This window comes from Manis javanica, chromosome 12, assembly GCF_040802235.1.
Source record: "Manis javanica isolate MJ-LG chromosome 12, MJ_LKY, whole genome shotgun sequence".
Lineage (NCBI taxonomy): Eukaryota > Metazoa > Chordata > Mammalia > Pholidota > Manidae > Manis > Manis javanica.
Window position 1 is genome coordinate 12,640,532 of NC_133167.1, and position 14,562 is coordinate 12,655,093.

General features: G+C 41.3%; 1 long non-coding RNA gene across 1 annotated transcript in view; it reads left to right on the forward strand.

Moving 5' to 3' along the window:
• Positions 1–1,019: 1,019 nt before the first annotated feature.
• LOC140844734 (uncharacterized) overlaps positions 1,020–14,562 on the forward strand; it is a 115,317-nt gene continuing 101,774 nt past the window's right edge. Inside the window, exon 1 of the long non-coding RNA XR_012123216.1 lies at positions 1,020–1,191. This is a non-coding gene — a long non-coding RNA (uncharacterized lncRNA). The remainder of the gene's footprint in view (positions 1,192–14,562) is intronic.

Consider the following 14,562-nt stretch of genomic DNA (forward strand, 5'->3'; position numbering starts at 1 on the left):
CAGACGGCATGTCTGAGGCCCTCCCTAAAACCATACTCTCTTATTTCTTCGAATTACAGCATTCCTTTTAGTTCCCAGCTCTGAAAAAAAGCTAGCAACCGAGTGCTCAAGGGGGCAGAATCCTTGCTCATTAAAAGCCTCCATTACCATCTTGACTTTCGACCCTTCTGACTGTCATTCAGCTCTCCCAAAGCCCTGGGCGGAGTTCCGCCCTGTTTAGGAGGCCCAGTTAGCAAGCAGATCTCTCCGGGGCCATCCTCAGAGACTTCCCATGCGCTGAGGCTTAGGCACCACTCAGGTTAGCACGCAGCTCCCCTGGATGCTCAGCCCACAGCCATTTATTGCTTTGCACCTTTTCATGTGGTTCTTACTTTCCCAAGTACTTTGGAAGCTCTTTCAGAGGCTGGGAACCTATCAGCTGTTTTTTGCACTCAGGGAAGCCCTGGAAATTTGGAGGAACTCAGTACGTGTTTGTGGATGATAAGCAGGTATATAATAAAGAATGAGAAGTTAGCAAGGGAAAGATAGATGAGCAGTTCCAAGTGAATCCGCAGGGCAGCGGGAAGACCCAAGGCTCAAAAGCCCTGGGTTCTGGCAGCAAGATCACGCCTGTTGCGATCCTGGGCCAGCGTGCCTTCCACTGCATCTTGTTTTATGTTTGGAGTCTGGGGTATCTACCAGGAGAACAAAAAGAGAAGCAGGGTTGTCCATACCCTAGGGAAACGTCAAGTAAACCGTTGGGGGGGAGGGTAGCTTCTCTCCATCCGGCCCTCCCCCCTGGCTCCCAACCCCAAGGTTGCTCCCAACCCAGCCTGGGACGCCTCCCACCAGAACCAGAGCCGAGGCCATGATCAAGCACACTTAGCTCTTGCTGGTGGGAAAATTCCCAATTCCACCCACCTCATGTAGACCCTTTTTAGTAGAATGTCCCCAAGGTCACAGGGTGGTGGTCAGAGGCACCTTAAACTGCTGATATCAGGACCTGCGTCAGGGCACTCGGTGGTGGTTGCCATAGAAACAGCAGCAGCCGGGCCACAGATATTTCAAGGGGGACAAGAGGGACGAGCCCTTACTGCCCGTTCTCTTCTGTTCCTCTGCCCAGTTTCATCCCTAGACGGATAGATCTGCTCGGCGACCCACTGAGGACCGAAGCTTCCAGCAAAAGCTTGGCCACTGTAGCAATGGTAGCGGGTGAGTCTGGCAACAGGGAGAAAGAGATTGAGCAGGGCGCATGGGGACAGGTGGGGACAGGTGCGGGATGGTGTCAGCCTGAGGCCTCCGGGAGGGTGCGCCCGAGGCCTGGGAGGCCTAGAGGAGGGGAGGGGGCGGCGGCCAAAGTCTGTGCGTGGCTCCTCTGGGCCAGGTTCTGAGCCAGGCATGTTGCATCTTACACGCTGATTTATTTTTACTTTTAATTATGAAATATTTAAAATATGCAAAGGAGTAGAGAAAATTACATTGTGGATACTCGTGTAAGTGCACCTGCTGTCAACGTTTTGTGAAGCTTATCCCTTCTGAGGTCTTTGTGTCTGGTCCTTAAACCTTGAAGGGGTCCCTGCGGGCCTGTTGGGAAAACAGCAACTACAGGTTTAGAAACAAATAAGCAAGTCAAGACGAAATTTGACTTCCAAAAAGGCCAGCTGTGAGGTGGTACTGATTTTAAATATTTATAGGGATATTCTATTAATGCTCTTATTTTCAAAAATATTTTAGTGATTTTTTTATTACAGGAAATTTTATTCATAATTCTCCTTCCTTACACAACTGCTGCTATTTCTCTGTGCGCTCATGCATTTTTCGCCTTTTTTATGTAGTTGCAATCATAGCTACTATGTAATTCCGAGTCCTATTTCCCCTGTCACAGCCACAAAATATTATTTCATAAACTTTCATTTCATTCCATGGCTGGCATTCATGGTAAATTGTAGTACTTGCTGCCCACTCTGTTGAGCTTATAGGCCCACATTTCCTTGGGTGGAAAATATTAAGTTATTTTGATTGGCTTTGGTTTGTTCCTCTTTTAATTCTATATATTAGGATCATGAAGATATTTTAGATGAATAGAATTGAACTGATCATGCTTCTAATTTCATGGCATATAATCACCATCATTCTATGTTGCAGCCCTGTTATTATTATATTATTTTATTTTATTTTTTCCTCCCTTTTCACTCCTGGGCCCCGGTTTCATTCCCCTCCTGTGTCTGGTGTGTATGCCTTTCCAAATGACTTATGGTGGGTCTCTTTATATGTGCATCCATGAGAGACACACAGTATTGCTTTCTATTACAGAAATGTACTTAAATGGTATTGTGTCCTAAATCAATTCTGTTTCTTGCTTTCTTTTTACAATGAACATGATTTTTAGATCTGTCCATGTTGCGATATTCACAGCTTGGTCCTCACCTCCCATCTCCTTCCTTCTGTACAGCAATCTGCTGTCTGTGTGGGGCACATTTTACTTATCCGTGCCCATTTTGATGGGCGTGGTCATGGTCTCTAACTCTCAGAAACCCCATGTGCTCTACTCGACCCACTAGGATGTAGTCGCTTGGGCATCTGTGAGAGGGTCTCTGTGATAGAGATGCAGGAGTAGAAAGACCATGTCTAAGAGCATAGATGTGTTTAATTTCACAAAATCCTGCCAAATTGCTCTCTAATTGAGCACACAAGCTATGGACCCACTAGGTGTGTATAATGGTTCTTGTTTTCCAGATCCTCATCTTTTTGGTTAAAAATCAAGCCCCAAATGTAGATATTTATCCCTCACTCCTGCTCCCCATGACAGCAAACTAAGAATTAATTACAGTTTCAGCCAATTCCAGGAATGTGACCTTCTCACAGTTAATCTGAAATTTCCTATCAGCACTAAGAGGTGTCTGCATGTTAAAAACCCTGCCATTCTCTTCCCCCCAAAGAAGATGTACTGAAAAACTCTTTTCTTTCGTTTGCTAATAACTTATTGCCCTCCTTTCCTTCTCACAGAAACTTTCCATTGTGTACATTGTGTGAGTGTTGGTATCATTAAGGGAAGAGTTTGTCTTCAAATATGATTACTCAGAATCGAATCAGCTTATACAAATTAAAATTTGGCTTTACTAAAATGTGCAACTTTAATAAGTTACAATTTTAGGAAGCTAATTCTTCCTTGTGCTTTAAAAAGTAAATTACAAATCTGACCTATTTATCAACCTAGCAAATTTCAACAGTCACTTTTAAAGGTGCTTTCATAATCTAATAAAATTCCCTTAAACTTTTACATTGCATTTATAAATTTAATATATTCAATTTTCTTTTAAGTCCTTCACATGTCTGATTAGAAATAAATCTTCCCAAGATCTTAGATATTTTGATAAATACATTAAAGCTATACAGATGGGGAGTCATAAATTCTCTTCAATGTTCTCATACTGTTTAAACCTTAGTCAACTTCTCTTATTCCTTTCATCTTAAAGATTCAGTCTAAACCACATGTTCAAATGCCTTTTTACATTTGGAATGACTAGATTAATCTGTTAGTAACTCAAATTCTCTTGAGCATTACCAGCATTTAAAGTATCTAATGTGCACTGATTGCTTTTATTTCCCTATTTAATGAGATTGCCTACAACCTGAAGTATAGGTCAGGCTATAAGGACTGGAGTCACATGCTGGGAGGGTATTTTTTTCACCATCCAGAGAGACAAACAGAGCGCTGTTTAATGGGCATTTGCCAAGAGGGACTTCAAGTCCATGCCTGTCAAATGGGGTGGCCTTACAGCCCTCTTCAAATTACACATTATTTAATTCTGACATCAAATTGGAGAATATAACCTCTGCCCAGAAGCTTACAACATTGATTGGACTCAACAGATTATTAACTCTTCGGTACCATTCCGAAGTCTTCTCATATCCTCCTCAGCAGGACCAAAATGCTCATTATAATTTTATAAAAACATTCCGTTGGATCCTGCCTGCCTCTAAACGTTTGATCAGGCTCTGCAGTCACAAATCCAAAGTTATACTAATGGCACTCTGCAGCAGAAAAAAGCCAAGTAGGACATACAACGCTAGGTGAGATAACTCACTCGATTCTGTTTATGCCATGTACCCATTTCTGGAGTCATCTCTTACCTGGGCAATGAAATATTTGGAATGGCCTATTTTTGGACAGAGACTTTCTTTTCATTAACTTGACAGTAGGAAAAAACATACACTTAATACATATATGTGTAATTAAGTAAACATAACTATATATAAACATATGTATGAGCATTCTGTTAATAGTTATATGGTACATAAAACTGATATGAAAATATACACTCTATTTTTAAAGGGTAGATGTTGAATTTTAACAATTGCATTTTGAAAATAAAGATCATATTTTTCTGATTTATAAAAGTGTCAAATTATATTATAAAATGGTAAATTATATTATAAAATGGTAAATTATATTAGATTTCCTAATATTAAAACTTCTATCACTAATATGAATCCCACCTGGCACTGGATTTTATTGCTATAAAGTATTGATAGAATCTCTTGCCAATATTTTGTTTTATTACATTAATAGTTAAAATTGAAATTCCCCAGGAATTTTCTTTTCTATGGGTTTTTTTGGTCAGGTTTTGGGATTATATGTAATTCTAATTTTAAAAAAAGGAAGATTTCCTCCTTGCTATTGTTAGTAGCTGAGATGCTGCACTTCCCAGGATTGTGTCTAGGAGGCGATGAAGAATGAAGCCAGCTGACAAGAGTACAGAGCAACCAGTTAAGCTTTTAATGAGGAATCAGAAGGAAATAAATCCTGCTAGCCAGGAAGGGCTCCAAGAGAGGATACCATTGAGTTAGCTGGGTCTAGAGGTTTATACGCTTATAGGAAGGAGGAATTCCACATCCTGTGGACCTAATAGACAATGGAACTAATGACATCACAACTCATTCCTGATTGGCTGAAAGTACAATGCTTCATTTGCATAGGGTATAACTAATCAGGGCTGAGGTCTAGCTACCTAAGTGTACCTTTGAATGGCTGGGTTGGATTGGAGCTTTTTGAAAGAAGCCCCCATGACTGGCCGAGATGGGGATTGGAAGACTTTCCCATCTTCTAGGCCGAATTTACCAGGAAGTGGTTTTTGTTGTTTACAGAGAAGCCCTGATCTTAGTTCCCTCTGGCTATGTCTTACTGGAGCCACAAGTTCTATCTAACTGCGTCCCACTAACTCTTGCCTCACTATGTGCTCTGAAGCAATTTAAATAATGTTATGTTTAAAAGAAACAAGAGACCCCAAATGGAGTCACTTATGTTAAGCCCCACCAAGATTTAATACCCAATCTAAATGAAATGTCAGCATCTCCCAGGAGTGGAATTTTAAACCAATCAATTTCCTGATCATCACTAATGAGGTAATCTGTCTGATAAGACCCCCTGCCTGTCCCCTAAGAGAAGGTGACCTTGCCTGAAACAATCCTTTCTTTTCTTTTGCTAATGAACTTCCTTGACCAGCTGCTTCCTGCCTACAAACACCTTCCATTTTGAACAACTCCTTAGAGCTCCCTACTATTTGTAAAACAGGAGCTTCCTGATTCATGAATCATTGAATAAAGTCAATTAGGTCTTTAAATTTACTCAGTTGATTTTTTGTTAACCATTGGAACAATCTGTTCTTTAAAATGTTTAGAATTATTTCTCATACTTTATCTTTTTTTGTTGTTGTTTCATTCACTTTCTCTATTTCTTCTTTTGGGGAGGAAAAATTTTTGTCTTCTCTTCAAGGTTCTTCTCGTTGGTCTAAGAATTAAACTGGGGTGAGACGGTGACTTGCTTGAGGGCTTCAGCCCTGGGCAAGTTCACTTTGGGTTCTATGAGACCGAAAAATGACAACAGAATGTTGGGAGTAAACGGGTTCCTACCAAGCTTTATTCTCACGATAGTAGGTCAAGTGTTAGAATCACGTCTGCACCCAGCAGTCTAAAGTAGCAATCCCATCTCAGTCTCTGCTCCCCTGGCTTAGCCTTGGCCTCAGGTGCTGCCTCCACTCCAGGATCTGTCTCTGCTCCTGGCTTCTGCCCTCCCGGTCTCCTCTCTCTTGTTCTCTTCTCTTAGCACCGGGGAAACTCTTATATAGCAGTATTGGCAATAATGGCTTATTGCCAACAAGTATGCAAGCATGTACCTGTGCAGTAGGCCAAGAATTACCTCATCACATGTCTTTAAGATATCAGGTAAGGATCCTGGACATAGAACTTCCATTTTCCTACAGACAGATTAACAGGAGAAAAACAGACTTACTTTTACATGCATGGAACCTCACATACATGAAAGGTTCAAAGACAGAAAGGTAAAATGAGGTCTATATGCCATCCTGAGCTAAGGAATGGGATAGGGGTGTAAGAAATGTGGCTTCAAGGAGAGGAGGGTAATTCACAGGGCAAGAAGAGATGTTTGGTAATCAGATGTTTGCCCTGCTATACAGATGGGTACCACAAATAAAATCTATCTCTGGTAATAATCTTTATTCTAGGAAGGATCCCAGTTTAGATCTAGCCAGTTAGGGGAGAGACAAAAGCATCTCTCAAGCCCACAGGGTCTCAGTTGATGTACACTTAAAATAGTCCATATGCCAAAGAGGAACATCTTGGGGGGGGGACTGTTCTGAACCCCTTCACTTCTATGATAATTTGTTTAGAAGTCTAATCTTTTCCATAGTCTCTTGGAAATTCACATTTTCTAAAAATAAAAAAGATTAATTATATATAGATTCTCAAAGTTACTTGCTTAAATTTAAGAGCTCCATAATTTTTCAAACACCCTTGAATCAGGTGACTTCTTCATCCTCATTCTTATTTTGTTTACAGGTACTTTCTACCCTTTATTCTTGATTAGATTACATCAGGGTTTTATCATCTTTGGCGTTACTGATGTTTTGGGCCACACAGTTCTTCCTTGTGGGGGCTGTGGTGGTTTTGTGGCATGTTTAGCAGCATCCCTGACCTCTGCCCACCAGCAGCACCTGTTATCACCCCAGCTGTGACAACAAAATATGTCTCCAGACATTGTCAAATGTCCCCTCTGGGTGGGCTTGGGCAAAACCTCCTGTATTAAGAACTACTAGATTAGGTAACAGCTTTCTGAATTTTCAAAATTTCACTTTGTGTTTAAAGAACCAGCTGTTGGATTTATTCTTTAAGTTCTATCATTTTCAACCCTCTGGATTTATGGATTTCTGCTTTTATATTTATGATTTCTTTTGGGCTTTCTCTGGATGCATTTTGTTTGTGTTTGTTTGTGTTTGTCTAAATACCTGGGTTGGATGCCTCACTTATTTATTAAAACTGTTCTTTCTGCGCCCACCACTCTGTGGGGTCAAGTGGGATGCAAGGGGGATGCACCACCAGGCACAGATCTTCCTGTATCACACTGGAGGCCATTGGCTTAGCCTATAGAAATTTCATCACTTTGGAGAAATCCGTGCTCTGCCAGCTCTTCCCAAAGTTCCCAGCTCTCTTTGTGATTTGAGTTTTTACTATTTTCTATTTTCCTCAAAGATTGCCATTTCTATGCATTTTCCTCGGTGCCCTCTGTTCATTTCAGACTGTAAAAGAGGGTAGAGGCTCCTTTAATCCATCATATAGTCTAAAGTCCAAACTAGTAATTACTTAGGGTCTGACTTGGGCAAACTGTATTGTTGGCTGGTAATTTTCAACGAGTATGTACAGTTCGTAGAACCATTGACTCTGCATGTCACTTGCTTAATCAGCCCCCAGAACCAACATCCAGAGCTTTGTTTTTGACAAATGAAATCAGGATATCCCTCTATTATTAGAGACTACAAGCAGACAAGTCCCAACTCTGATGCATTGATGACAAATTAACACTTTTCTTTCCACGGAGGCATTTCATGAATGATGAGCTCTGTAAATATAGTGGGTGTCAAGGAGTGTCCCTTGAATGACAAAGGCTGATTAATGGCAGCCCTCTGCTTCCTTGTGGAGCACGGAGGCTAAGGACAAAATTGTCCAACCACACATTTATGAGTTTTTGTATTCCATTTGTCTAAATAAAATGTGCTGTTTAGCTCTTAAACTAATCTCATGTTCAAAATTTAAACTTGAGATGATAGCTACCCTGTCAATCTCAAAATTCTCTGTTAGGCTAAAAGGCCTTGAAATTAAAGAATATTAAACTCTGAAAATGATCCACCACTAGGAGGCAGTAGCGACCATTTTATTAAAAACAGTCATTGTTAAGTATAATGTCAAGTTTGGGCTTGGGGTGGCACTGTAGGGGCTGAAGAAGGACCACCTAGCTGTTTTTCAGTATTTTATTCTTCCCAATTCGTATAATTATCTATTGTGTAGGGGAAAGTGTGGTTTTTTAAAAAATTATTTATAATTAATATCATATCAAATCAGACAAACAAAATGAATTATGAAGTGCTTCTGAAAGTTTCAAAAATATCAAAAATTTGGTGCAAAGTCTACTCTCATTTCAAAAGGACCATGCATTTCTTTGTACAACCCTGAGAATGCTATTAGTGTCAGAGAAATGATATCTTTATTATGTGAATCATAATTCTTGGTACTGTTTAACAGTGAAACACTATTAATAACTTTAGGTTAATAGCATAGGTCTCTTTATAGCTTCAAAAAAAGGTGATTTTGGAATTTAAGTCACTGACTTATGATGACAGTCTAGTAATTTACGGAGCTTTACCTTTCTTCATTAGAAACTGTGATGTGTGGGTAGGTGTTGTTAGAATTTTGATATTGCACAAAAAGTTTCAAGGCAAGGTTTTCTGTATTGCCCTGAAACACTTTTCAAAAATGGAAGTATTTGTATTGACTGAATTCACCACTTGTATTGAAGCAGTCAGACACAGTGATTGACTAAAACTCTTAATCTGTAACACATCAAAGGGACCCAAATGTTTTGGGGTGGAGTTGCTCCTTACTTGCTGGAACAACACTTACTAGTCCTAAGTCAACCCTTAAAAGTCCTAAGGGACTTTTCTTCCTTCCCCGTTTGCTGCAGAAAGTCCTTTATTCGCCAGGTCCCTTCCTCCTACCCGCCCACTGTACCCGCTAATCAACAAAGAGGAGAAGAACACCATGCTAGCTGCAAAAGAGATCAGATTAAGCCACATTAAGAAAAATTCTGGGGAGAGAAGGAAAATAAGGTGCTTGAGTTGGAGCTAAGGAGGGAGTATGAGGGTTGGGCTTGTGAGGGTTCCCTGAACCTTAGGAAGCAGAAGAAAGGAGGTGGGCTTTACTTTTATCCGCTCTAATGAGCTTTGACTGGGTTAAAGCCCCTTTACCTCCTAGAAGGTCCTTGATATAGATGACCAGTATGCTCCCTAGAAATGTTTTCCTACTTCATTCTCTCCAGGAGTACACAAAAGCACCGAACTCAACTAGGTCTTGCTAGCATTTCGTATTATCATTGACAAGAACTATTTGATAGGTTGACAGGAGAAAAAAAAATCATCACTATATTTGCATTTTTATTAGTAGGACTAAATTTTTTTCATATGTTCATTGTCTGTCTGCATTTCTTCTTTGCAAATTGTCTTTTTATGTCTTGTGCCCATTTTCTGATCTCTGCATTCAACCCCTTGAGGCATTGTGCTGACTGAAATTAGTATGTCCAGAAAGGAGGAGATTGATTGGGTTTTTCTGTTTTATTTTTGTGTGTGTGTGTCAAAGATTGAAAACAATCTTAGCACAACAGACTTCCTTAGGCTATAGAGAACTCTCAGCTCCGTGGTAAACTATTTCTTGGTTCCCTTATAACCTAGGGAACTCAAGTTCATATTGACTTTGTCTGGATGCAGCTGGTAAACCAGAAAGACCAGAAAAGACCCTCCACCTGCTCATTCTGGAGTCTCTAAATTCTCGGAAAAGAGTGAAGCCATGCTGCCTGATCTCCTGCAAATAAAGGCTACTGTCAGAGTCCAGTGACAATTGATTAGCTGACTGGTACAGTTGGCATGGTGTGTGAGGAAAGACCACATTTCGATGGGAGAGAACTAAGCTAGCGAGAGCCCAGGATGGGAAGGACACACCAAAAAGGATATATGAGAAATGGTAGCTCCTGATGCTTTCTGCTGCCTGCATTTATGTGTCACGATTAACCAGAATGTCCTCTGCCCATCTTTATTAAAATGTTCAAAGTGGAAGTGGGGTAAAAATCGCAATATGTTTTGACATTTGCATTGTGGTCTCATTATCCAGCATGTATTAAGAGGCATGTCATTCTGCTCTAACAGTTGTTAGTTGAGCGAAGTATCTCTATGCTTTAATTAGAGACCTGAGTACCTGCAGCCTCCACTGCTTCAGGAGTAGTCAGTCTTGGGCTGATCTGGCCAACTTCTGAACCCTCTTTCAGAGAAAATGGGGCTCAGCAACTATATGTGGTCATGTTTTCTGGCTCTTAAGCAGGATCCCTTGTAGTGTGGTTGAGAACAAAGCTCTTTGACCCGTTTGCTGCAGCCATGCAGCAGGACACCAGTCCAAGCCAAAGTTGATTTTAATGGTGAGTACATATTTAATACAGAAAAATATTCCTGTTAGCATTCTTGATAAGTCACCCACAGGGTCATCCAACTTGAGCTGTCTACACTGAAGCCCATCTGTCTACACCGAAGCCCATCATGTGATACAACTCCCTGAGAGATATCCAGGCTATGCACAGTTGATAGTTATCCATCTCTAAAGGCAATTGACTGGTTTGGCTTTAAAATGGGTTCTCTCAATTGTGACTTGAACAGTGAAATAAATCACAATCTAGATTTTCCAAAGAAATAGAAGAAAAGCTCGTATTTTTGATAAGGGGAAGAGGGGGTCAGGAGAGGTCATTTCCTTCAATACTGCTCTCTAAATGGCAAGGGCACTTGACAGTTACCAAGGGTCAAATCCAAGGTTCTATATCTTGGCAGAAAAGGGGGTTACTATCTTTTTTGGGGAGGTTCATGAAATAACCTGGCTGCTGTGATCAGCTGGATTGTACAAGTTAGAAGTAACTTCAAAACTCATGAAATTTAGGCAAAGAAAGTCTACAACAGAAAGAAAAAAAAAGTGCATTAGAAGATCATTCTCAAGACACTTCACAGTTGTCTAGCCAATTGCTCTGGCACCTAACACGGTGGACCCATGATGGGCAGCCTCTTCTTTTAATCACATGAAGTTGCCTCTCAGTTTGCTTTTAAAGTTTTGTGGTCTTTTAAAAACAGTGTCACGACCAATAAAAACTCTCTAGGTGGAAGCAATGTTTAACATATGTTGGTATTTAAACCATAGTATCTAGTTACTTTTTCTTGGAATTCCTTAGCACTTGACCTGATGTATCAGATGATGTAGCCTCTTAGAGGCTCATTCTAACGAGCTTCAGAACATGAGAGATGCTCTGTTTTGTGCCATGGAAGAACTTCTAGCCCCGTCAACTATGAATGCAGTGATGTAAATCAAGCACCTCTAATGAGAAATTAGTTTAAAACACGTAGCCTGCCCAAATGCTGAGTCAGCAGCAGCCGAGCTCCATACCAAGAGTAAGCGCTGCTGAGGATGCAGGTGTTTTGTAGAAGCTGCACCAAATCCTTCAGGCATGGAGGCCCTGTCTTGGGTCTTGAAGGTCTTATCATAATGCTGACGCCCCCTTGTCTCTCTGGCCTACCGCATGGCTAATGCCCATGGAGGGCTAGAGGTCAGACCTGGCAGGGATCTTCAAGAACATTTTGTCTGATGTGGAGCTAAGGAAACTGAAGCCCAGGGTGTTTGACTGTAGGGTTTAAATATGGATAATTGCGAATCAGAAAGTAAGACAAGGTCAAGGGGCAATGTATTCTCTGCAAAGGACACGATCTCAAAGCCGTGACTATGTCACGCTCACCATGACAGAGCCAACATTCAGTATGACAGATCCACCGTGAGCTCAGAAACTGGTAATACTAGATGCGGCTTCTCAAAAGGACTTCTTTTGCTTTCTAGGAATACGTTATATTCCGGGGATATCTTTGCAAAAGATACCTGAACTCTGAATCAGATTCCAGCTCAGGTAGGGGAATGGTCGCATGGCTCCAACTTGAAGCTCAGGCCCTGGAAGCCCAGACAGTTCCGATCCATCCTGTTGTTCTGCACCTGGAGCCGAGGTCACAGCCCAACCCCCTGGGTCAGGAGGATCTGGGAGCCAGCAGGGTCATGAGTCCCAAAGTCTGGGCAGGGAAGCCAGTAGGGCCGTGGTGGCTGGGTCCCAGTGTGAGCGGTGACACTGAGTAAGGCTCAAGGCTGCCGCAGGCTGTGCCATCCCTGTCTCAGCTCACAAGGGACCAGCCTGGACTAGCCTGGAGCAAACTGGCTGAGTCTCCCAGGAGATGCCCACGGTGGACAGATGCCTACAAGACTACAACCAGAAATATGAAGTAGATAGAAGCAAGCTTTGTGAAGAGCATTTAATAGTAAGTGAACATCAGAATCTCTAATACTTGATGTGCTGTGAGTTAATTCTATAGACTGTATGTCAGAATTGACGTTAGTCCCAGATTCTTTTCATCCCAGAGACAAAGTTTCACTTGACTTTGGGACAAATGGAATGGAAACCCACAGAGGAGGAGGGAGTCTCTCTGGATACATTTGAAAAGAAAGCTAATTTGAAAAGAAATCTAAGACACAATGGTTATTTTAAATGCGATACCACCATGGCTCATCCTGAGGAGAAGCCAACCCCTCCGTGGCTCGCCCTGAGGAGAGGTCGACCTCTCCGTGGCTCATCTTGAAGAGAGGGTAACACCACACATCTTATCCTGAGGAAAATCACTTCCAGGAAACAGGCCTATATGAACAAAGCTGTTGAAGAAAACGTCGCAGACTTAAGGATAAGATTTGTTGTAAAGACCCTTGGCCTTTAATTCTAAGGGTTTTTTTTCTTTTGGTAGAAGCTAGTTTTCCTCCATATTCAGAGGTTTGCTAAAAATATTTGTCATTTCATTTATCATTCAGAGGGTTAGGCCTCTCAAATTTAAAGTCTGGTATCCACAGCTTAAAGGTATCCTGACTTGGAAAGCTTTGGTGTTATGGTCCAACACTGAGAAATGATCCTGAACCTAATCAGCAGCTGAAACAATGTTTTATTAAAAAAAAAAATGTTTTTCTACCAAACTGCTTTAGAAGGGAATTATAACTGTATTGATTATCCAATTACCAGACCCCCAATTTCTGATTTCAGATAAATGACCAGTCCTATAGAAAATAGTGTAGATCCCCAAAGTACTTGCAAATATTAATCAGGAGGTGTACCTATGGGGCAGAAGTGTCTTTTCTTCTAAAAAATTTTACTGGACAAAACAAAGGGATTAACAAAGAGTAAATCCTTGAGATTATTTAAAAATCTGAAAAAAATTAGAATTTTGTCTTGTTTATAGATCCCTTGTTAATAGAGGGTGGTGGCTGGTTCAGCACCTCTGTATTACTGCCAATACCTTTACCCCTGGATACTTACCTGGTGTTTTTGACCACATATATATATATGGTCATTGTGTGTGTGTATATATATATATATATAATTTTTCTTTTTTCTGTGTTTACAAGGTCATAATGATACTGCCACTTACTAGCTGTGTGCCCTTGGGGAAGTTATTTAACAGCTGAGTGCTTCATCCATAGAGATATTAATAATTTCTGTATTTGAAGGTTATGAAAATCAAATGCAAAGTGCTTAGAATAGCTCCTGGCATGCAGAGTAAATACATAGCAAGTGTGAACACATGTTCTGTAATAACCATTCACATACATCACATATACCATTTTACTTGCTAAAGCGGGATCAGTATACTATGCTGGTATCAGTCAATGTATTGCCTCTTAGCTCCAAACCCACTTTTCTTTGTCCTGCTTGGTGCTACTATAGCTAAGCCTCTATAAAAACATCTCCTTTGCCAACTGGCCCAGTTTTACGCTTTGTTAATAGAGGGTGGCTGGAGGGAAGCCCTTGTTAATAGAGGATGGCTGGTAGAAGACCCACCAGTGCTTACTCTCCATAGTATTTTGTTGGCACCCCAGTAGGCAGTTGGCTGCAGACAAGCTCTGGCTCACAACACCCCAGTGAGCTTCTCTACCATCAGCTGGGCACAGACACAGCTTCTTCAACCGGTTTTAATTCCCAACCTCAGTGGAGTGGGGAGGAGAGACATCTTCTAAATTTATTCCTTCCTTGTGTACTAATACATACATTTTTTATGAGCTTATATGAGTTTCCTATTGCTGCTGTAACAAATCACCACAAACTTTGTGACCTAAAGCAACACAAATATATTATCTTCCAGTTGTGGAGGTGAGATGACTGAAATGAGCCTCACTGGGCTAAAATCAGGATGTCGGCAGGCGGGTGTTCCTCTGTGGAGGCTCTGGGAGAGAATTTTCTTGCCTTTTCCAGCTTCTAAAGGCCACCCACATCCCTAGTGGCTGTCTTGCATCTTCAAATCCAGCAAGGCCAGGCCGGGTCCCTCCCTCGCTGCCGTCTCTCTGGTTCTCCCTTGCTTGGCTCTGTCTCCCCCTACAAAGATCCTTGTGGTTACATCGGGCCCACCTGGA